This window comes from Elephas maximus, chromosome 24 (genome assembly GCF_024166365.1).
Source record: "Elephas maximus indicus isolate mEleMax1 chromosome 24, mEleMax1 primary haplotype, whole genome shotgun sequence".
Classification (NCBI taxonomy): domain Eukaryota; kingdom Metazoa; phylum Chordata; class Mammalia; order Proboscidea; family Elephantidae; genus Elephas; species Elephas maximus.
The window spans coordinates 58,004,902-58,030,664 of NC_064842.1; the positions used below are offsets into that span (position 1 = coordinate 58,004,902).

The following is a 25,763-nucleotide window of genomic DNA, read 5'->3' on the forward strand; positions in this document are numbered from 1 at the left end:
ACTGAAACTGATAGAAGAGTTCAGCAGAGTCTCAGGTTACAAGATAAACATACAAAAATCACTTGGATTCCTCTACATCTACAAAAAGAACATCAAAGAGGAAATCACCAAATCAATACCATTCACAGTAGCCACCAAGAAGATAAAATACTTAGGAATAAATCTTACCAAAGATGTAAAAGACCTATACAAAGAAAACTACAAAGTACTAGTGCAAGAAACTAAAAGGGACCTACATAAGTGGAAAAACATACCTTGCTCATGGATACGAAGACTAAACATAGTAAAATGTCTATTCTACCAAAAGCCATCTACACATACAATGCAAACTCCAATGACATTTTTTGATGTGATGGAGAAACAAATCACCAACATCATATGGAAGGGAAAGAAGCCTCGGATAAGTAAAGCATTACTGAAAAAGAAGAAGAAAGTGGGAGGCCTCACTCTACCTGATTTTAGAACATATTATACAGCCACAGTAGTCAAAACAGCCTGGTACTGGTACAACAACAGGCACATAGACCAATAGAACAGAATTGAGAACCCAGACATAAATCCATCTACATATGAGCAGCTGATATTTGACAAAGGCCCAGTGTCAGTTGATTGGGGAAAAGACAGTCTTTTTAACAAATGGTGCTGGCATAACTGGATATCCATTTGCAAAAAAATGAAACAGGACCCATACCTCACACCATGCACAAAAACTAACTCCAAGTGGATCAAAGACCTAAACATAAAGACTAAAACGATAAAGATCATGGAAGGAAAAATAGGGACAACCTTAGGAGCCCTAATACAAGGCATAAACAGAATACAAAACATTACTAAAAATGATGAAGAGAAACTAGATAACTGGGAGCTCCTAAAAATCAAACACCTATGCTTATCTAAAGACTTTACCAAAAGAGTAAAAAGACCACCTACAGATTGGGAAAAAATTTTCAGCTATGACATCTCCGACCAGTGCCTGATCTCTAAAATCTATATGATTCTGTTAAAACTCAACCACAAAAAGACAAACAAAGGATATGAACACGCACTTCACTAAAGAAGATATTCAGGCAGCTAACAGATACATGAGAAAATGCTCTCGATCACTAGCTATTAGAGAAATGCAAATTAAAACTACGATGAGATTCCATCTCACTCCAACAAGGCTGGCATTAATCCAAAAAACACAAAATAACAAATGTTGGAGAGGCTGCGGAGAGATTGGAACTCTTATACACTGCTGGTGGGAATGTAAAATGGTCCAACCACTTTGGAAATCTATCTGGCGTTTTCTTAAAAAGTTAGAAATAGAACTACCATACAACCCAGAAATCCCACTCCTCGGAATACACCCAAGAGAAATAAGAGCCTTTGCACCAACAGATACATGCACACCCATGTTTATTGCAGCACTGTTTACGATAGCAAAAAGCTGGAAGTAACCAAGGTGTCCATCAATGGATGAATGGATAAATAAATTATGGTATATTCACACAGTGGAATACTACACATCGATGAAGAACAGTGACAAATCTGTGAAACATTTCATAACATGGAGGAACCTGGAAGGCATTATGCTGAGTGAAATTAGTCAGATGCAAAAGGACAAATATTGTATAAGACCACTATTATAAGAGCTTGAGAAATAGCATAAACTGAGAACAACACATTCTTTTGTGGTTACGAGAGGGGGCAGGAAGTGAGGGTGGGAGAGGGTTATTTACTGATTAGTTAGTAGATAAGAACTACTTTAGGTGAAGGGAAGGGCAATACTCAATACAGGGAAGGTCAGCTCAACTGGACTGGACCAAAAGCAAAGAAGCTTCTGGGATAAACTGAATGCTTCGAAGGTCAGCGGAACAAGGGCGGGGGTTTGGGGACTATGGTTTAAGGGGACTTCTAAGTCAATTGGCAAAATAAATTCTATTATGAAAACATTCTGCATCCCACTTTGGAGTGTGGCGTCTGGGGTCTTAAATGCTAACACGTGGCCATCTAAGATGCATCAATTTGCCTCAACCCACCAGGATCAAAGGAGAATGAAGAACACCAAGGTCACACGATAACTATGAGCCCAAGAGACAGAAAGGGCCACATGAACTAGAGACTTACATCATCCTGAGACCAGAAGAACTAGGTGGTGCCCGGCCACAAGCGATGACTGCCCTGACAGGGAGCACAACAGAGAACCCCTGAGGGAGCAGGAGAACAGTGGGATGCAGTCCCCAAATTCCCATAAAAAGACCAGACTTAATGGTCTGACTGAGACTAGAAGAATCCCAGCAGTCATGGTCCCCAAACCTTCTGTTGGCCCATTCCCGAAGACAACTCATCAGACATGGAAGGGACTGGACAATGCGTTGGAGAGAGATGCTGATGAAGAGTGAGCTACTTGTATCAGGTGGACACTTGAGACTGTGTTGGCATCTCCTGTCTGGAGGGGAGATGGGAGGGTAGAGAGAGTTAGAAACCGGCAAAACGGTCACAAAAGGAGAGACTGGAAGGAGGGAACGGGCTGACTCATTAGGGGGAGAGTAAATGGGAGTATGTAGTAAGGTGTATATAAGCTTATATGTGACAGACTGACTTGATTTGTAAACTTTCACTTAAAGCACAGTAAAAATTATTTTTAAAATATAGATGTTTATTGTATTACATTATCTGATAGAAAAGAAAATATCAAATATGGTAGACCAGACAGATATCTTAAAAAATCTTACTGTCAGACACCTAGCAATGCTAGAAATAAATACAACAAATAGCCCCCTTTAAATGCATAGTCAAGTTTGAAAAAAGGAAGGGAAATCCCAAGGATCAAAAATAGATATAGTCCAAAATCAGAGTGTTTAACTAGCATTTAATGTACAGCTGTGTTTAGAGTTCACTAATGTCTCTTACCTAGAGGTCTGGCTTTTAAGAGTCTGTTTAGAGCAAGTAAATGAGATGTGAAGATATATTAGGTGAGGAATTGATCCAAGGACCCTCAAAGTGCAACATCTTTAGTGAAAGGTTTGACAAGAAAATCCACTTACCTAAAAAGAGTGATGACAAGGAAACATGTCAAATTTAGCACAATAACAGGGCCGTGCTACTCTGGGCTTATAATTTAAATGCACCCTACTTATGTGGTCCAGGAACCTGAAAGCCAGGAAAATAACAGAGCAGCCCTCCATTGGAAGTACTTGGGTTGCCTGACAGAGCCAATGCAAATCTTGTTCAGAGGAATGCGCCCTCAGAGAAGTCCACAGATTAAACAATGCAAATATAAGAAAAAGCTAAGAGACACATTTTAGTCTAAATTAAACAACGGTGGGTTGTCATTTTTCTTTCCCCCAAGAAAAGAACATTGCTTTCCTAGCTGTGTTAACGTTGCCTTAAATACTTGAGGGTGGGGAGAAGAGAATTTAACTGATTCCGTGGAATCCAGTAGAGAAGGACAGGATGTGTCCACTAAGTGCTCAAGGGAAAGTAGGAGACACACAGTGGTGCCGTTCCTTTTAATGTCAAGTTGGGGATCGGGAAAACACTATTGACTTTCTAGGAAGGCCAAGGGAGCTTGGTGGTGCAGTGGTTAAGAGTTCGGCTGCTAACCAAAAGGTCAGCAGTTCGAGTCCACTAGCCACTCCTCGAAAACCCTATGGGGCAGTTCTACTCTGTCCTGTAGGGTCGCTGGGAGTTGGCAACGGGTTTGGTTTTGGTTAGGAAGGCCAAGAGAATAGACTGAGAGCAGCTGCCAAGTGGAAATTAAGACTGACTGGGAATTGGCGACTGGAATTTATAGACTGGCAGGACTGTGGTTGTAATTAAAGACATCCTCAAAGTAAGTTATTTGAATAAATGAGTACAAAATTAGTAGCTAGTTTTAATTGTTATGTAAGTGGATTATGTGCTGGAAATAGTTTTGGGTACTCAGTAGTCTGTTTCTAATTTATGTTGTCATTACGTTTCTGGTTCAGAAGCCAAAGTTAGGTTGTTTCTAGTAAGCCAAAAGGAACAAGACAAGAAGATGAGTCAAGTTGGAGTTACAGAATTTTAGGCCATACCAAAAGACGTGGACATCAAGTCTATGAAGACAGACTGAAGTTGCTCTGCCAAGCAGCAACATGGGAAGGAAATGCAGTCAGAGAGGACAGAGTGGAAAGGCTAAGGTAGTCAGACCCAGGATCCAAGGAAAGCAGGAGCAGGCTCCAATCATCCTAACACAGGTTCAGGTTGAACATGGAAAATCAACACAGAAGCTGAAATAAGCCTCTCAGGATCTAGAAAACGCAAGTAAGCCCAGACAAACAAGCCACGTATTGTCTTTGACAGCTTGTTCCAAAATATCGCATGTTTGTTTGTTTTTATACAGCCCCTAAGTGGTAGGCACCATAGTAAATGTTTTCACAATGTATTATTTAACTACTTTTTTAACCATTTAACTTTCAGCTTAGTTAAAGGAAAGGAAAGCATATTCTAAATTATTTACTTAGGTAACAGATGGGCATGGCTGGAAATAACTGCTGAATATGATTTTAAAGTCTGGCTTAAAATATATATACTCTTCAGCATGGTAGAAGATAAAACTATAAAGTTCGTGTTTTTGATCTAAATAGAAAACTCTCCATATCAGTAAGTGTAGTAATTGTTCCACAGGGTCTCAAAGCTGGGTGATTATATTTGTGGACATGTTAGAGAATTTCTCCTACATGGGAAGGAAAACATTGGCACAAACTGCAGCCTGCTAAACAAATTTCACTGAAGAATTCACCAGTGTCTAAGAATTTATTTTGCTTCTAGAATATATTGAAAAATGCCACCCTGTGAAAAAATGGCAACAACTACATAATAGAAGTAAGACGCACTGGAAATAATAGGGCATATTTCATAAACCTCCACCACCAATAGCCAAGTAGAACTGCTTTTTCTCCCTTCTTCATAGAGGTATAAATAGCAAATCCTGGGGGTTTGGGGGGTTTTTTAATATTAAAGAAATTATAATTTAATTAATTCTTGTAAAGAAGCTCATTTGGATGTTAACCATACCAAAATATTAAATCTTTTAATTTCTGCATTTCAACTTCTGTTACTTTGGACTTACTTTGGTGGACAAAGAAATGGAAAAGAGTAAAAGTGCTCGGTAGTAAGCAGGTCACAAGTCCATCAGAATGACATGGCCTCTCAAAGGGAGGAATATTCCCGAGTGTCACTGACAAAAAGGAAAACCATCCTATTACCTGCCCTGACCCGATACCTTTAAATCAGGCTGATCCACCTATGTAGGAAGCATTACATTTCTTTGACCCCGTGAAATACGCATGGCCCTCCCTTTTCCAGCGAATCTCAAAATGCTTAGAGATCTGCCACAGGCATCTACGCCTTGCTCTGGAATTCCTCCACGGCCACCTTCCATCTGTTACCTCCCATTCTGTTACTCTTCAGTGATTGTTTTGTTTCTCAGCCCCTATTGGATCAATGGAAATGCTGGTGGCCTCGTGGTTAAGTGCTACGGCTGCTAACCAAAGGGTCGGCAGTTCAAATCCACGAGGCGCTCCTTGGAAACTCTATGGGGCAGTTCTACTCTATCCTATAGGGTTGCTATGAGTCGGAATCGACTCGACGGCACTGGGTTTGGTTTTTTTGGTTTTATTGGATCGATACCTTTGTACCCAATTTTCTCTCCCTAGGAAGATGTTCATGTTTGGTTCTGCTAAGCAGTTTTTGAAATGCGCACTTCTACAACATATTTCTTCCATAATTTCCCTGCCAGATCCTTGCATCCAAACCATCAGAAAGAGGGCTCAGCCCTGAAACATTACCAAATCCAAGACAATGAATCCAAGACACAATGCCTGGAAAGACCCAGCGTCCCAAATGTCCTGATGTGGAAAGGAGATTAAACAGCTAGCGACCAATTAAAATGAGTGCTCTCAGTAAACAACCTGGGCTCTTTAAACTACTCCAACCCATACTCTCTATCTACTTCCTGCATCATTGCTACATCTACTCAGGTTTTTACTTGAAGTTTGTCTGCCTTTTCCAGTCCTAAACTTATCCCTTAGGCTTGATACATTCAATTTCCCAAGATTATTAAATACAAGTAGATATAATCTTCTTCCTGATTGGGCTCCTTAATATTTCATTAGCCACACCATGAAACACACTCCATCAGCCACACTCTGATCTTTGCTATTGTCATATGCCAGCATCTCCCCAACCCCCATGTCTGCCTGTCTTTGTCTCTCTCTAGCTCTCGCACATACACACACACACTGGAATTAGATATTAGGCAAGGGCATTAATAATATCACCATAGTTTGCACATCTGGAACTCTGTAGCAAATTCAGTCTTTAACAGGTATATAGACAAACAGAGGAATGATGGAGAGTCTAGAATTTCTACTCTGTGGTGGCCAGTTGAAGGAATTAGAAAGGTTTTACTAGAAAAGAGACCTGTTTAGGCCCTCCAGTTGTTACAAGAGTATCTAATTAATTTGGCAATTCCAAAGAGAACAACTTTAGTTCTCAATAATTTGATAACAAGTGTTTGCAGTGATAAGCTACTTATTCACACTCAGTTCTATGCGTTTTTTAAAAGGGTATTTTACTTTAGGCCATTTATTTTCTAAAACTAGAAAAAATGAATTGTAATTTTAAAAATTTTTAATATTTCATTGAAGATTTTGTAGGGCTAAGGCTTGTAACCATCTGATCACTTCAGATAGTCTGATAATGTTAGATAAAACCTCTTTATCAGCAATGCATCAGAGGCCCACAGCCCTACTTTCCATATTCAACAAAACCTCTCTTTGCATAGATACAGCCGGGTAAAAACAGAACATAGGGTACAGAGGCCAGAGTGCCATAGAAAATAATTATAGAGAGAGCAAAGTCTTTTTACACCAAGAAAAATAAAATGCTGGGTGTCTCATGGAATTTCAGAATCTGAGTCCAAAAGGATCGTCACAAAGAGGAAATAAAATTTAGCATGGTGGATTGCTGTACAGGATATATTTGTAAGTATGAGATTCTATAAAATAGTTGATAAATATAAGAATGTCAGCTTGATAAATGGCTAGTGGGTACTGATTTCAACAGCAAGACTCTAGAATTTTGCCTGGTTTCTTCTAAGGCAAAAAACAAAAAAGGTAGTAAACATACGTCTTTGCCTGCCCGAGGCTTCCTTAAAATAAAACTTATATTCACTCCACATATTCATGAAGCTTCTAAATTAAGCAGTAGAGGAAATATTTCAGTCTTCAGGTACAGTACATTCTTGTACTTTCTGTGTTTTTGTGTGTATATGTGTGTATGTGTTTAGATAATGTGTCACTATAAAATCACATATTCCAGAATTACTTGTTTCAAAAATCATGCACAGTGAAACTTGCAAAAGCCAGAACATGTGTAAAGCTGTCAGGGAAGGAAAACTCAAATATTTTACACTAATAAAGAGCAACAGAGAAGTGGTAAGCTGTACTCTGTCAAAGGCAGAAACTTGTAAGACCCAGGAAAACAAGACAGTTCTGTCTCTCACAGGTTTCACTGTATTACCAAACGGTTTCTTCCACCAGTCTATTAGCCGTGTTGTTGCTAGGTATGGATAGCTGAAGGGTTTATCTGAAGCTGTGCTGGCCTTGACTTTATGGAACTTCGTAAGCACAAATACACACAAATTACTTGTTTTTTAAAAAGACAAGAATTTTGTGTATTTTATGGCAAATAAAATCTCACTGCAATATAAATTGCTCGGGGTTTCTCTAAATTTTATTTGACTTGTCACACCATAAAATAAACACACTTAAATGCAACATGTTATATTTGTAATGAGTCATTATATACGGACAGAAATAATTTATTGATTGTCTATCTAGATAATAAACATTTAAATATGTAAAAATGCTTGATTTAATAAAATTCCTTTATTTTTGTATCACCTTAAGGAAGATTAAATTTAAATGCTGGAGGAAACTTGACTCTATTCTGACATAATACTTATGCATCTTAATTCATAACTAAATTCATAACTTAATTCATAACTCATGCACTAAATTCATCTAAACCACTCTAAATGTGATAGATGAAATGTATTCTTTCAAATAATTATTATGAGAAAACAGTGGAGGTAAAACTCAGATGGAGACCTAAACTTGTTTTAAATGCTCTATGTTGAGATTTTTAAAAATGCATATTAGTTTTGCCAGAAGGATGTTGAAAAAATAAAAAGGATAAGTGAGTTAATAGGTAATGTTAAAATAAGCATAAAACATTTAAAGAAAAAGTAATGGAAAAGTACAAATAAAAAGTACAGGAATTTTTACATCAGTCCACAAAACTAACAAAATTCTAGATAAGGAGTTAATACATCAAAAATAAGGATAACAATAATTCAGCATTTATGGAGCAGAAAAATTATTTACTTAAAACTTAAAGCAGGGCATTTGTAGAAAATTTTGCCAAATATGTGTTCTCCAGGAAGCACACAATAATCTTTTTGTTTTTGTTATTATTTTATTTTTAGGTCAACGGAATGTTTCCACATATACCACCAATATGAGAAAAAAATGATTATTGTTGATTTGAAGCTTGGTAAGTTTCTCTATAATTTAAACCAGTTCTACATTACATACATTTAGGTCATTCGTTCACCAAGAACTCTCTTTTTGCCAAAATAGAATTCTATTTCTATGAAATATTTGAACACTTGGGCTCTAATTTTTGAAGGAAATAATTTAACTGAAGAAGCCCTTAGCTGGATTTAATTACAAACAGGAACATTTGCATTCATCAGTAGGATATTTTAATCAAATCCTAATCCTGAAAAACTACACTTTGAAAAATTTTTTAGGATTTATCCCTTTAGGAAAGGAGCCCTGGTGGCACAGTGGTTAAGGTGCTCTACTACCAACTGAAAGGTCAGTGGGTTGAAACCACCGGCAGCTCTTTGGGAGAAAGACGTGGCAATCTGCTTCCATAGAGATTTACAGCCTTGGAAACCCTATGGGGTCACTATGAGTCAAAATTGACTCAATGGCAATGGGTTTAGGTTTTTGGTATCCGTTTAGGAATTACCGAAATATTTCTTGAAAACTCTCAATTATAAATGTGAAAGGGTTTCTCTCTGCCTTTCTGTATTTTGGTATTATTAAACTGTAAATACAGGTCCATTACTTAATGATAAATATTGTTGAATGCAGAACTGTAGGTATTTCTTTTTAAACCACTGGTTATTTAGGAAGTTCTTTGTTCTCAGACTTTGAATTGTATTTTCCTCATTTTGTCAAATGATATTCCAATGGCTGCTTTTTCTCATTTTAGAGGTATGAGAATCTTAATTTCTACCCCATCTGCTTTTTGTCTTCCAAATTGCTTTGAATCTTTTGATGTCTTTTGTTGACTTGTTTATTTTCCTTTTTCTCTCAAGTTTAAATCTTATATATTCCTGTATTACGATTTTAGCAGTGTTTTGGTTGGAGGGGGTGATAAAGTCAGGTGGTCAATCTGATCTTTTCTTTACCCGAAGCTGGGTTAAGTATTCGCAAATCCGTCTCTTTGTCTCAATGTAGACAGCATTATAAGGACATGCAGAGTGTTCTGTGATACTCACACAAAGTAGTAGTGCACCACAATACTAAATCCAGTAGTAATCAATAGAAAGAAGCATGGGCATGTGGGTAGAGATTTGGTTTTCAAAGGAAAGCAGACAACAAGGGGCCAGGCACTGGGCAGTGGCATGGGATCAGAATTTCAATCACTGGCTCAGTGCCCAACAAGTCCCACCTCTTAAAAAAAAAAAAAAAAAAATTTTTTTTTTTTTTTTAGAGGCTGGAAAACCAGAAAATTGTATAAAAAAAGGACTGTTTTGGGATCCATTTATTTTACACATAATACAATCTAATTGTCAATGCTTATATGGCATTATAACCTACTGCTATTCCATAATTTCATAAGTCTGTAAATGTTTGACTTAGAATACTAAGCAATGTCTAAACTACTTACAAATGATTATCAAATAACATTTGAACGTAATCTTCAGGGAATTTATAGTCTAGTAGAGTAGATAAGTCAGAAATACAAAAAGCATTACGTTTACATTTCACTCCTTTGCCAGTGTCACCCAATCTGGGCCAGACAATCTCGCTCTGAATAAGTCACGTAGCTGAGCACAGAACCACCCCTGGTCTAGAAACACTTTTTGCTGGAGTTAGAAAAAGCTGGCCTTTGCACCACATAGATGAAGCCCTAATGGGGGCCCACAGTTTGGTAAGCAGCATGTGTTTAGATATCAGCTTCCTCTCTCCCTCTGGACCAGGCATCTTTTGCAGAGGGGACAACCTGCATAATCACACTAAGGGGAAGCTTGATTAGGCTTTCCTCATCCCCTTCCCCTCTAACACTCAAGCATTTTCAGAGCCCTTCTGGCCAGAAGACTCCCTCCTGGCAGTCACACCTCTTTAGTGTGACCGACTTGCCCAGATGTGTCTGAGTCCTTGTAGCAGACTCAGCTCATTCTAAAGCCAGGACTCCAGCTACTAATTTAATGTGTGAGCAATAAAAATATAGGAATGCAGGATCAATAAAAATAAATGGAAGGGTTTGCTGGAAATATCTGACATGTTGGAGAATGGGTACAATTAATTGGGGAAAATTCGTAAGGTCTGAGCTGAAATGTAAGAGTCAGGAATGCAGTCTATCAGGATGTCTGTTTCCTGTACATACAAACAGCTTAGGAAATATTTCCTGAGTGACAGAGGGCAAGAAGCTGAAGGGAGATCAGATAAACTAGAAAAGAAAGTTTTTCCATACATTCATCTCTCTAATCTTTACAGTTCCATTTTAGAGAAAAAGGAATTTGAGATTCTGAGGATTTAATTACTATGCCCCAGGTCACATAGCTGTTTAACTTCAAAGGCCAGAACTATTTTAATATACTCTGTTACCTCTCAGGAGCTTTGGGAATCCCCTAAACTCTAGTGAATCCAGAAATTACTTTACCTTCACTCTGCCTCTGACCTCAAGTGGGTGTTCCATACTACGATGGGACGGTTCTGCTTTTGCCATATAATTCATTAAAGTTATAAAAGAAAATATGATACCCATAAATAGACAGCCACTTGAGTTACAAAATTTACCAGAAAAAGAGGGTGGAGATGAAAATGGGTACATAGAGCCCCAGTAGATCAAGTGGGGAGGCAATGATATGTAAAAACTATTGGCAAAGTTAAAGGGGAGGGGAGAAGTCAAGCCCAGTAGAAGCCAGGGATGACTAGCCACAGTGACAGAAAAGACATATGAAGGAAGTGTGTTCTTTAACACACTTCTACTAAGAAGATAACACAGTCATTGGGTAACCTGCATCTTATAGGTGATCTCGGAGATGAGGAAACTTGAAACCTTAACTCTACTAACACAGTTCAGGGTCCTGTTATAAACAGGATTAGTATGGATAGCCAGCCAACAGAACAGTTTTCTCAGCATCAGTTATTTTAGTGTTAATCATCTTAAGTCAGATTTATTATTCTAGACCAAGGCTCTTATTTTCATCACACTACAATTTAAAGGCCTGGATGAATTATTACTAACAGAATAGAGTACGAGATTTTCAGCCTTGCATTTAAGGCCATCTAGAATCTCACACACAAACATATCCTTAGAATGAATTTCCCTTTTGCTTAAAGGTGAGCCCTGGTGGCTCAGTGGTTAAAAGCTCGGCTGCTAACCAAAAAGTTGGCAGTTCGAATCCACCAGCCCTCCTTTGAAACCCTATGGAGCAGTTCTACTCTGTCCTATAGGGTCGTTATGAGTCAGAATCGACTCAACAATAAAGGGTTTTGCATAAACTAGTTTAGACCTATATTTACAATCAAAGGAGTCCTACTTAAAAAATTAATCTAGTTGTGTTACATTTTGTTCCTTCCTGTAGATACATTTAGCCCTGGTGGCACAGTGGTTAAGAGCTCAGCTGCTAACCAAAAAAGTCGGCAGTTCGAATCCACCAGCCACTCCTTGGAAAACCCTATAAGGCGGTTCTAGTCTGTCCTATAGGATCGCTATGAGTTGGAATCAACTCGAAAACAAAGAGTTTGATTTTGGTTTGATAGATATATTTAACTTCCTTGCTGCTTGGTCCTAATCACTTACAGTAAAGGCTCACACCAAAAATGAAGTCCATCAGACCACAATTCCCATAAGTTCTTATGCCTAAATCTGCAAATGAACTTAAATCTGCACCTATACTTTCCCTGTTCCTTTGAATGACAAAGGAACTGTAACTTCTTCCTGTACTCCTACACCCCCAGTGTCCTAGCCCCTATATTCTGAATTCCATCCCCTCCTTATTTTTCAGAATCTCATTCTATTATTGATTTTCCATGTTTCCCCCTCTGTGACAGTTAAGGCTATGTGTCAACTTGGCTAGGCCATGTTTCTCAGTGGTTTGGCAGATATTATGTAAATATTCTCCACTTTGTGATCTGATGTGAGCAGCCAATCAGGTGAAAAGGGAGTTCCCTTGGGGGTGTGGCATACATCCAGTATGTATGTCAATGTTCTAGCAAAGCTCGCTCTCCCTTAATCCTGCATCCTACACGTCATCCTCTGATCTCGAGTTCTTCAGACAGATCTGACCTATCAATTGTGGGATTCACCAGCTCCAGCAGCCACATGAGCCAGCAGCCTGCCAACTGACATGCTGATTTTGGGTTCCTCAGCCACGTGAATCAGCAGAAGCCTTCAGCCTGTAGTCTCACCCAAGGAATTGGGACTTGCAGCCTCCACAATTGCGTGAGCCATTTCCTTGAAATTAATTTTTTCTCTTTCGCTCTGACTCTCTCTCTCTATATATACATATATATATTCACTCTCTCTGACTCTCTGTATATATATTCTCTTTCTGTCTCTCTCTCTGTATGTATATATATAAAAAAAACCCAGTGCCGTCGAGTCGATTCCGACTCATAGCCACCCTATAGTGTATATATGTATGTATGCATATATTGTTATTGTTGTTTGGTGCTGTCAGATCGGTTCCAACTCGTAGCGACCCTACGTACAACAGAAGGAAACACTGCCCGGTCCTGCACCATCCTCATGATGGTTGTTATGCTTGAACCCATTGTTGCAGCCACAATGTCAATCCATCTGGTTGAAGGTCTTCCTCTTTTTCACTGACCCTCTGCTTTACCAAGCATGATATCTTTCTCCAGGGACTGATCCCTCCTGATAACATATCGAAAGAAAGTCTGATAAAGTCTTGCCATCCTTGCTTCTAAGGAGTATTTTGGCTGTACTTCTTACAAGACAGATGTGTTCGTTCTTTTGGCAGTCCATGGTATATTCGACATTCTTTGCCAACACCATAATTCAAAGGCATCAATTCTTCTTTGCTCTTCCTTATTCATGGTCCAGCTTTCATATGCATATAAGGCAATTGAACGCACCAGGCCTTGGGTCAGGCGCACCTTAGTCCCTAAAGTGACATCTTTGTTTTTTAACACTTTAAAGATCTTTTGCAGCAGATTTTGTCAATGCAATGCGTCATTTGATTTCTTGACGGCTATTTCCGTGGATGTTGATTGTGGATCCAAGTAAAACAAAATCCGTGATAACTTCAATCTTTTCTCCACTTGTTATTGATCCAGTTGTGAGGATTTTTGTTTTCTTTATGTTGAGGTGTAATCCATACTTAAGGCTGTACTCTATGATCTTCATCAGCAAGTACCTCAAGTCCTCTTCACTTTCAGCAAGCAAGGTTTCATCACCCGCATAATACAGGTTGTTAACAAGTCTCCCTCCAATCCCGATGCCCTGTTCTTCTTCATATAGTCCAGCTTCTCGGATTATTTGCTCAGCATACAGATTGAATAAGTATGGTGAAAGGATACGACCCTGACACTCACCTCTCCTCATTTTAAACCATGCAGTATTCCCTTGTTCTGTTCAAATGACTGCTTCTTGATCTATGTACAGGTTCCTCATGAGCCCAATTCTGGAATTCCCATTCTTTGCAATGTTATCCATAATTTGTTATGATCCACACAGTCAAATGTCTTTGCACAGTCAATAAAACACAGGTAAACATCTTTCTGGTATTCTCTGCTTTCAGCCAAGATTCCTCTGACATCAGCAAGGACATCCCTCATTCCACATCCTCTTCTGAATCTGCCTTGAATTTCTGGCAATTCCCTGTCAATGTACTGCTGCAACCACTTTTGAATGATTTTCAGCAAAAGTTTACTTGCATGTGGTATTAATGATATTGTTTGATAATTTCTGTATTCTGTTGGATCACCTTTCTTTGAAATAGGCATACATATGGATCTCTTCCAGTAGGCTGGCCAGATAGCTGTCTTACAAATTTCTTGACACTTCCAGTGCTGCATCCATTGGTTGAAACATCTCAATTGGTATTCCATCATTCCTAGAGCCTTGTTTTAACCAGTGTCTTCAGTGCAGCTTGGACTTCTTCCTTCAGTACCATCAGTTCCTGAGCATATGCTACCTCCTGAAATAACTGAATGTTAACCAATTCTTTTTGGTACAGTGACTCTGTATATTCTTCCCATCTTCTTTTGATGCTTCCTGCATCTTTCAGTGTTTTGGCTGTAAAATTCTTCAGTATTGCAACTGAAGGCTTGAATGTTTTCGTCAGTTCTTTCAGCTTGAGAAATGCCTAGTGTGTTCTTCCCATTTGGTTTTCGATCTCCAGGTCTTTGCACATGTCATTATAATACTTTACTTCATCTTCTCGAGCTGCCCTTTGAAATCTTCTGTTCAGCTCTTTTACTTCATCATTTCTTCCATTTGCTTTAGCTACTCAATATTCAAGAGCAAGTTTCAGAGTCTCTTCTGACATTCATTTTGGTCTTTTTTTTCTTTCCTGCCTTTCTAATGACCTCTTGCTTTCTTCATGTATGATGCCCTTGATGTAATTCCACAGTTCATCAAATATATATATATATGTTAGGTCTAGATCATGCATAAATATGTATGTATATTCTAGTTTTGCTTCTCTAGAGAACACACCTAAGACATTTGTTACTGAAAGTGGTTCTAAAGGAACAAAATTATAAAGATAATATTTGTAAAATGGTTTTCAAGTCTGGCTAGTCTTAAAAGTGCTGATGACTCTGCCTCTGGTAGTAAAGAGGGCACTGCCAGTCCATGGCGTGTGGCAACAATAGAAATGTGCAAAATATCAATGCTAATGGATCAAATATTTCTGAGAAACAAGGCTCTGGGTGGTTGCATGTTTGATACTTTCCCATAATTTTGTCAGAATGAGACATAGAGAGAGGGTGATTGGTTGGTCCTGCTGTCACTAGAAAAACTAGTTAAAGAAAGAAATGAGTTCAGGGCTTCAGAGTCATAACTCAAGCACTTGAAATTTGTCACTTATCCCCTGAATGAAAGCCTTATTTCTTGTAGTAACAGAGCTAATATTGCCGAATGCCACACCCAGAGTCTTATTGTAAGAGTGGCTGAATTACAACACCAACTGAATCCCCAACCTCAAATGGTGTCTGAAGTGAAAGTAAAAGCATTGATTGGGAAGAAATGGGGTTCTGAAACTTGACATGGGACCTATCGGCAGATAATCAAGAAGCTGGGAACATTGAGCCTCTAAATTCCACTGAATCACTCCTGTAATCAGAACCAGCCCCCTTAGTCTGTTCTGAGGCAATTATTCCACCTTTGTCTGCTAAGCCACCCTCCCCAGTTTTACTGTTATTCATCTCTTCCACTCTCATCTGATGAGATTAACCCAACTGTGCCTGAAGGGTCTTTGCCTAACACATCATTTGGGGTGATGCCTGGGGCTTTGCTGAGATAAATACTTTATAAAATATTGCTAAATGTCCCCAGGATCCACCCTCACCACCCATGTTTGCTTCTAAACGTATAATTAGAGGAAGGTATACTACACTTCAAAAGAACTGCTTGATTTTTCTAAGATGTACAGACAAAAACCTGGGGAATATGTGTAGAATAGCTATTAAGGGAGTGGAATAACGGTGCAAGGAACATAAAGATGGATCAGCCTGAGTTTATTGACATGGGCCCACTAAGCACAGATTCTTCATTCAAAGTTTCAGCTTGAGAGGTTATAAAATAATTTATTAGTTTTTCTGGTTGATTCACTGAAGCATAGATTAAGCGGTAAAGCGGTAGCCTACACTAAATCAAGTTGAAATGCCACACCTGCCTTGCAAAAGGTATCCTTGTAGAAGGTATCCAAAGGCTTAGGGAAATTGGCATGTTGGAGTGGGTTTATCAGGCTGGACTCACAGACCCACCCATTGAGTGCCCAGAGGACACACCTTTTATCACAATGGTGAGGAACAAATTTGTTAAGGGAGCCCCAGCATCCTTGAAGACTGCTGTGATTGCTATTTTATACGTCTGATTTGATAGTGGGAACTGTCCTAACTGAATTAAGACACCAAACTACAATGGGGATTGGACCCCGTGGTGGTAGGGGCCAAGTAGCACTTAATCGACAAAGACAAGATGGGTGTGGTTACCATAATGGACAGCAGAGTCAAAGCAGTAATCAAAATAATCTGACTCGTATGGAGTTAGGGTGTTGGTTACTTAGTCTTGGTATGCCCAGGAGTGAAATAGATTGGAAATCTGCTAAATATTTACTTGATCTGTATAAGCAAAAGAATTATAGATCAAGCGAACAGCAGCTAACTTAAATCATCAGAAGAGAGACTCATGGTCCCTCAATCAATTCCCAGTTTACAACCCACAACCACTTGAAAAAAGGGGACGCCAGGTCTTCTTGAAGAAGAACCCCACTACACTGACCAAGATTTATACTGTTAATCTCTCTCCCAGCCTTCCCCAAAGGGATCTACCACCTTTTACAAGAGTAAAAGTTCACTGGGGAAAAGAAAATAATTAGATTTTCTGGTATTACTGGATACTGGCTCTGAACTGACACTAATTCTAGATGACCCAAAACTTTCCTGTGGCCCACCAGTCACAGTAGATGTGTACAGAGGTCAGGTTACTCATGGAGTTTTAGCTCAGGTCCATCTCACAGTGGGTCCAGTGGGTCCCGGAACCCATCCTGTAGTTTCTGCAGTTCCAGGATGCATAATTGGAATAGACACACACAGCAACTGGCAGAATGCTCACTGGATCTCTGACACATGGAATAAGGGCTACTATGGTATGAAAAACCAAGTGGAAGCCTTTAGAACTGCCCCTACATAGGAAAACAGTAAACCAAAAGCAATACCACATTCTTGGAGAGATTGCAGAGATTACTGCCACCATCAAGGACTTGAAGGATACACGGGTGGTGATTCCCACTACATCCCCATTCAACTCACCTATGCGGCCTGTGCAAAAAAACAGGTCTTGGAGAATAACAGTGGATTATTGTAAACTTAAACAGGTGGTTACTACAATTGCAGCTGCTGTGCCAGATGTGGTTTCATTTCTTGCTTGAGCAAATTAATACATCTCCTGGTACCTGGTGTGTAGCTATTGATCTGGCTAATGCCTTTTTCTCAATTTCAGTTTCAAGGGAACACCAGAAGTAGTTTGCCTTCAGTTGGCGAGGCCAGCAATACATCTTCACTGTCTTTTCTCAGGGGTATATCAACTCTTCAGCCCTACGTCATAATTTAGCCCACAGGGACCTTTGTTGCCTTTCCCTTCCATAAGATGCCACACTGGTCCATTACTCTGATGATATTATGCTGATTACTAGTAAGGAAAAAGTGTCAATGATTCTGGACTTATTGGCAAAATGTTTTAGTGCTAAAAAGTGGAAAATTAATCCAACAAAAATTCAGGTGCCTTACACAAGAGTGAAATTTCTAGGGGTCCAGTGGTGTGGGGCATGTTGAAATATCCCTCTTAAAGTGAAGGATAAGTTATTATATCTGGATCTTCCTACAACTTTTAAAAAGGAGGCACAATGCCTGGTGGCCCTCTTTGGACTTTAGAGGCAACATATTCCTCATGTGGGTGTGTTATTCTGGCATATTTATCAAGTCACTTGAAAAGCTGCTAGTTTTGAGTGGGGCCCAGAACAAGAGAAGTCTCAGTAATGGGTTCAGATGCCATGCAAGCCACTCAGGCCATGTGGTCTCTCTGATCCAATGGTTCTTGAAGTGGCAGTGACAGAAAGAAATGCTGTTGTCTGGGTTTTTTTGGCAGGCTCCTATTGGTGAATCAAAGTGCATACCCTTAGGATTTTGGAGCAAAACTCTGCCTCCTCTGCATGTAACTACTGTCCTTTTGAGAACCAGCTTTTGGCTTGTCACTGGGCCTTAATAGAGACTGAACACTTAACCGTGGGCCAACAAGTCACTATGCAGCCTGAGCTGCCCATTGTAAACTGGGTATGTCTGACCCACAGAGTCATAAAGTTGGACATACCTTTCATCATTAAGTGGAAGTGGTATACACAATATCGGGCTCAAGGAGGACCTGAAGGCACAAGTAAGTTACATGAGGGAGTGGCCCAAATGTCCATGGTCCTCACTCCTGTCATATTACCTTCCTTCTCCCAGTCTGTACCAATGGTCTCATGGAGAATTCATTATAATCAGTTGACTGAGGAAGAGAAAACTTGTGCCTGATTTACAGTGGTGAAGGAAAATCCTCCTAGTGGGCAGTACTTTGAGCAATGCACCTGGTTGTTCATTTTGCTTGGAAGAAGAGATGGCCAGATGTGTGACTGTATACTGATTCATGGACTGTGGCCAATGGTGTGCTTGTATTGTCAGGGACTTGGAAGGAACACGATTGGAAAATTAGTGACAAGGAGGTATGGGGAAGAGGCTTGTGGATCAACATGTCTGAATGGGTTAAAGAAGTGAAGATATTTGTTTCTCACATGAAGGCTCACCAAAGGGTGACCTCGGCAGAGGTGAATTTTAACGATCAAGTGGATAGGATGACACATTCTATGGATGCTAGTCAGCCTCCTTCCCCAGCCACTCCTATCATTGCCCAACAGGCTAAGAACAAAGTGGCCATGGTAGTAGGGATGGAAATTATACATGGGCTCAACAACACAGATTTCCACTCACTAAGACAGACTTGGCTACAGCCACTGCTGAGTGCTCAATCTGCCAGCACCAGAGATTAACACTCAGTCCTCAATATTACACCATTCCTAGTGGCAATCAGCCAGCAACCTAGTGGCAAGTTGATTACATTGGACCACTTCCATCATAGAGAAGGCAGCATTTTGTTCTTGCTGGGATAGACATTTACTTCGAATACAAGTTTGCCTTCACAGGATGCAATGCTTCTGCCAAAACGACATCTATGGATGCCTTATCCACTGTCATGTATCTCAAGCAGCATTGCCTTGGATCACCGGACTCACTTCACAGCAAATGATGTGTGGCAATGGGCCCATGCTCATGGAATTCACTTGTCTTACCAAGTTCCCCATCATCCTGAAGCAGCTGTCTTGATAGAATGATGGAATGGCCTTCTAAAGACACAATTATGGTGCCAACTACATGGCAATACCTTGCAGGGTTGGGGCAATGCTCTCCAGGAGGCTGTATGTGCTTTAAACCAGTGTCCAATATATAGTGCTGTTTCTCCCATAGCCAGGATTCATGGGTCCAGGAATTAAGGGATGGCAATGGGTGTGGCACCACTCACTATTACCCCTAGTGACCCACTTGCAACATTTTTGCTTTCTGCATTCTATGCTCTGCTGGTCTAGAGGTCTTAGTTCCAAAAAGGGGAATGCTCCCACCAGTAGACATGACACTGATTCCATTGAACTGGAAGCTAAGAATGCCACCCGGCAACTTTGGGCTCCTCATGCCTCTGGATCAACAGGCAAAGGAGGGAGTTACCATATTGGCTGGTGTGACTGATCCTGATTACCAAGGGGAAATCGGATTGATATTACCTAATGGAGGTAAAGAAGGGTATGCCTGGAATACAAGAGATTCCTTAGGGCATCTCTTAGTACTACCATGATCTGTGATTAAAGTCAATGGAAAGCTACAGCAATCCAATTCTACATGACTGCTAATGGCCCAGACCCTTCAGGAATGAAGGTTTGAGTCACCCCATCAGGCAAAGAACCATGACCAGCTGAGGTGCTTGCTGAGGGCAAAAGGAATATGGAATGGGTGGTGGAAGTAGGTAGTTCTGAATATCAGCTACAGCCATTGACCAGCTGCAAAAGCGAGAACTGTCGTTTTTAGTATTTCTTCTTTGTTTTCTTATACGTATATGAGTATATGTATATACTCATACACGTATAACAAAACAAATATCTTTGTTTTCTCCCATCCTTATTCCATTACTTATTATAAAATGTAAGATGCAAACAGGGCTAGTGCATTTTAGGTTGTATGCATATTAATTGTATCATGTTAGGTGCAAGTATGACTTTATACAGGTACAGCTCACTTTATTTCACTTCACAGATATTGCATTTTTACAAATTGAAGGTTTATGACAACCCTGCCTCGAGCAAGTCTATTGGCACCATTTTCTCAACAGTATATGCTCACTTCATGACTCTGTCACATTTTGGTAATTCTTGTAATATTTCAAACTTCTTCCTTATTTTTATGTCTGTTATGGTGATCGGTGATCTTTAATGTTACTATTGTAATTGTTTTGGGGCACCACGAACTGTGGCCATATAAGATAAAAAACTTAATTGATAAATGTTGAGTATGTTCTGACTGTTCCACCAACTGGCTGTTCTCCCATCTCTCTCCCTCTCTTCTGGACTCTTTATTCCCTGAGACATGACAGTATTGAAATTCATAACTTTGCAATGACCTCTGAGTGTTCAAGTGAAAGGAAACATTGCATGTCTCTCACTTTAAATCAAAAGCTAGAAATGATTAAGCTTAGTGAGGAAGGTATGCCAAAAGCCCAGATAGATAGGCTGAAAGCTAGGCCTCTTGTGCCAAACAGTTAGCTAAGTTGTGAGTGCAAAGGAAAAGTTCTTGAAAGTAATTTAAAACATTACTCTGGTGAACACATGAATGATAAGAAAATGGAACATCTTTATTGCTGATATCTCAATATAAGACCAAACCAGCTATGACATTCCTGTAAGCCAAAGCTTAATCCAGAGCAAGGCCCTAACTCTTTTCAGTTCTGTGAAGGCTGAGAAAGTTGAGGAAGCTGCAGAAGAAAAGTTTGAAGCTAGCGGGGTTGGTTCATGAGATTTAAGGAAAGAAACAGTCTCCATAACATAAAAGTGCAAAGTGAAGCAGGAAGTGCTGACGTAGAAGCTGCAGCAAGTTATCTAGCAGATCTAGCTCAGATAATTGACAAAGATGGCTACACTAAAGAACATATCTTCAATATAGATGAAATGGCCTTATCCTGGAAGAAGATGCCATCTAGGACTTCCGCAGCTACAGCGGAGGAGTCAATGCCTGGCTTCAAAGCTTCAGAGGACCGGCTGACTCTCCTGGTGGGGCTAACACAGCTGGTGACTTTAAGATGAAGCCAGTGCTCATTTACCATTCCCAAAATCCCAGGGCCCTTAAATATTATGCTAAATCTACTCTGTCTGTGTTCTATAAATGGAGCTACAAAACCAGGATGACAGCACTTCTGTTTATGACATGGTTTACTGGATATCTTAAGCCCACTGTTGGGACTATTGCTTAGAAAAAAAAGATTCCTTTTTTTTTCCTTGTCAGTGCTGCTCACTGACAATGCACCTGGTCACCCAAGAGCTCTGATGAAGATGTACAAAGAGACGAACATTTTTTTTCATGCCTCCTAGCACAGTATCCATTCTGCAGCCCGGGATCAAGGAGTAATTTTGACTTTCAAGTCTTGTTATTTAAGAAACACATTTTTCAAGGCTATAGCTGCCATAGATAATGATTCCTCTGATGATCTGAGCAAAATAAATTGAAAACCTTCCAGAAAGGATTCACCGTTCTAGATGCCATTAAGAACATTTGTGATTCATGGGAGAAGGTCAAAATATCAACATTAACAAGAGTTAGGAAGAAGTTGATTCCACTGTTCATGGATGACTTTGAGTGGTTCAAGACTTCAGCAGAAGAAGTAACTGTAGGTGTGGTGGAAACAGCAAGAGAACTAGAATTAAAAGTGGAGCGTGAACATATGACTGCATTGCTCCAATCTCATGATAAAACTTTAACAGATGAGGAGTTACTTTTTATGGATAAGCAGAGACAGTGATTTCTTGAGGTGGAATCTACTCCTGGTGAAGATGCTGTGAACTTTGTTGAAATGACAATAAATGATAGAATATTACATAAACTTAGTTGATAAAGCAGTGGCAGGGTTTGAGAGGACTGACCCAATTTTGAATGATGTTTCACTGTGGGTAAAATGCTATCAAACAGCATTACATGCTACAGAGAAATCTTTCATGAAAGAAGAGTCAATCAATGTGGCAAACTTCATTGTTGCCTTATCTTAAGAAGTTGCTACAGCCACCCCAGCCCTCAGCAACCACCACCCTGATCAGTCAGCAGCCATCAACATTGAAGCAAGACCTTGCACCAGCAAAATAATTACAACTCAATGAAGGCTGAGATGATGGCTAGCATTTTTTAGCAATAAAGTATTTTTTTAAATTAAGGTATGTACATTGTTTTTTTAGACACAATGCTATTGTACACTTAATAGACTACAGTACAGTGTAAACATAACTTTTACATGCGTTGGGAAACCAAATTTGTGTGATTCATTTATTGCAATATTTGCTTTGTTGCTGTGGTCTGGAACTGAACTGGGAATATCTCCGAGGTACGCCAGTAATGTCTTTATTTAGTGGTTATCTATGGTTTAAGGACATGTATACAGGTGCCAAGTTGACAAGGGGTGAGCTGTGATGGTTGAGATTATGTTTAAATTTGACTAGGGCATAACTCTCAGTGGTTTGGCATATATTATGTAATTATCCTCCATTTTGTGATCTGATGTAAAGCCTGCATCCAATATGTATATATATATATATTCTGGCAAAGTTCTTTCACTCCTGCATCAGACAGTCAGTGAAGGAAGTCTGAAGAAGAGGAAGATTTAGGAGATACACAGAGAAAGAAAATATAATGGTATCACAGAGACCAAGGAAAGAGCGGCCAATTAAGTGTTAAGTGTTAAGAGCTGGGAAGAGATTGAGAGAGCAAAGAAACATATCCTTCATATTTGCTAACAAGAAGGTTCATTAATGACCTTGGTGGAAGTGGTCTTCCTGGGCCATCCTATCTGCTCCTGTGGCTTCTCTTATACGTTCTCTGGAAACTGCCCACCTTTTCCTTGAGGTCAAACCTCTCACCTGAACTTGCTCTCACCTTCCATATTCAGAATATTAGCAAGTTCTAATAACTCATCCTCCAAAATACTTAAAATATGTCTCCTTCGATTTGCCTTCACTTCCACCTTCTTAATCTAAACCACTAGGTTAGGTACCTGAACTTCTGCAGTCACCTTCCAATGGGCTTCCCTGATTCCACTCTTGCCACATTATGTAATCCATTCATCTCAACGAAACCACAGTTTCAAACCTTAACATACCCATTTCCTATTTTAAATCCTTCAAAGATTTTCCAGTTCATTAATATGAATTCATGGCCTATAAAGCCTAACATGCTTGCCCTCTGTCTGCTCTTATGACTTCATCTCCTTCTATTCTTTCCCTTATTCACTAAGATTCACTGGCCTTATCTAATTTTTTCAAACACATCCAAGTTGTTCCTGACTCTGGGCCTTGGCATTGGCTGTACTCTCTACCTAAAACATTCCTCCCCCAACTCTTTTAAATTATTCTCCTCATCAGGTGTCAGCTCAGATACCAGTTCCTCAGGGAAGTGTTCGCTGACTACATACTTCAAGTCATCTTCATCTCATTGCTACATTTCATTTTTTCTTATAATTTATTATTCACTAAAAGTTATCCTGTTTATTTGTTTATTGTCAAATTTCCTTCACTAGACTATAAGATCAACAAAAGCAGAAACCTTATCAAGCATGTTTCCTGCTGTATCCCCATTGCCTACAACAATACCTGGCAAATAGTTGATACTGAACAAATATTTAAATGAGATTTAGACAACATGTACAACTTTCTGCTGGACATCTCCACTTTGCTGTTCTATAGTCTCTTTAACCTCAGCTGCCATCACAAAATCACTTTCCTTCTGTTTGAATCTCAGTGGATGGCAGTACCAACCACCCAGCTGGACAAGCTAAAAAGATATTATTCAGTACTCTTTCCTCTCCTCTGCCCACATCCAATTAATCACTTAGTCCTATCCACTCTACCTCCTATTACGTCTAAGGTTTGTCTACCTCGTTCTAGCTATACTGGCACTACTCAAGCCCAGGCCGCTATCTTTTCTTGCCCAGACCATGGCAAACTTTTGCTAATATTCTCAAACTCACCTTCCTCCAAACTTCTTCCACATTACCTTTCTAAAACATGAATCCGATTATGTCAATTCTCTGCTTAAAATATTTTATTGGGTTCCTATTTTTTTTTTTTTCTATTGTTTTGAAGATTATATTCAAACTCCTTAAAATCACCTCTTTCTATCTGGTCCAAGTTTAACTCTATTATTAGTATTAGTAGTAGTAACAGCTCATATCTAATGTTTTGTGGATTTTTCAAATTTTATATAAAAAGTGTCATACTGTACATATCATTTGTTCATAATTTTTATTTTTTATTCAGTGCTATGTTTTTTAGTTAATTAGTGCCCATACATTTAGATCCAGTTCATTCATTTTACTTGTCATATTCTTTTATAAAGGTATATTACTTTTATCCATTTTCCTATCGATGAAAATATATACCCTTCCCATTTTTTTCTTATAAACAATTACTATGATGAGCATTTTGAACATGATTATGGGCCCCTTCTTCACTCTTCAGCCTTTTCTTTCAGCTCTCTCCCTGTCACTCTAGATGCATGTCGTAACTAAATTCCTTTCATTTCCTCAACCAGGACATGACTCACTGCCTCCTGACCTCTGTCTGCACAAGCCGCCCCCTCCCCTTCACTCATCACATTCCTGTACATCCTGTATGTTCCATCTCAGATGCTACTTCACTGAGATACCTTCTCTAATACCCCCAAGTCTGGTTAGGTTTTCCTCCTACGCGTATTCGTAGGCCCCTATACTTCCCGTATCAAAGTCCCCATCACAAGTATTTTAATTGTTTGCTTAGAAGTCAGTGAGAGCAGGGAGACAGGAGAGAGGACCTACGTAGACAGAAAGCATCTAGCACAGAACTTGGCAAATAACAAGTGCTCAACGGATGTTTTGAATGAATCAATAAAGACTGATATAAAAACTCACTGTTTAGTCTTAAAAACCCATTGTATATCAATGTGTATATATGTTTAATAAACTATTTCCACTCTTACTATAAAGCGTGGATTTAATTATTCTTAATAAAAATTTTTAGTTGTTTTTTCTAAGTCCTGAATTTAAAAGCCTCTACACTGTGTTACTGTGAAGGTGCCTGGGCTCATTTTTGAGTCATGTTTTATAATACTCAGAGTAGGTAAAACCAGAAATGCTCTCACTCTTAATGAGGCTCATTTTTTATTTGGCTATTTGCACATTACAGAAACTGCAATGAGGCAAAATCTGTTCAATATATTGAAAGATCTTTCTAAAAATAAAAACCATCCAAAAAAGGGAAGCCTTGAGAGTTAGCAAATTCATTGCTAGTGGGTCTGAAATGGAAAAATTTTTTTTCAGAGATCTGTATTACTTGAAACCCCATGATTTGATGACTAAGTGGGCCAGATGAGTTCCGAAGTCACTTA

At 39.3% G+C, this 25,763-nt stretch overlaps 1 protein-coding gene and 1 long non-coding RNA gene across 2 annotated transcripts in view; one reads left to right on the forward strand and one right to left on the reverse strand.

The window, feature by feature from the left end:
- LOC126067029 (uncharacterized) overlaps positions 1-25,763 on the reverse strand; it is a 158,501-nt gene that overhangs the window by 101,784 nt on the left and 30,954 nt on the right. The gene's annotated exons all lie outside the window — the stretch shown is intronic.
- RGS13 (regulator of G protein signaling 13) overlaps positions 12,724-25,763 on the forward strand; it is a 36,655-nt gene continuing 23,615 nt past the window's right edge. The window contains exon 1 of the mRNA XM_049868601.1: positions 12,724-12,759. The gene's annotated coding sequence lies outside the window, so the exon portion shown is untranslated. The remainder of the gene's footprint in view (positions 12,760-25,763) is intronic.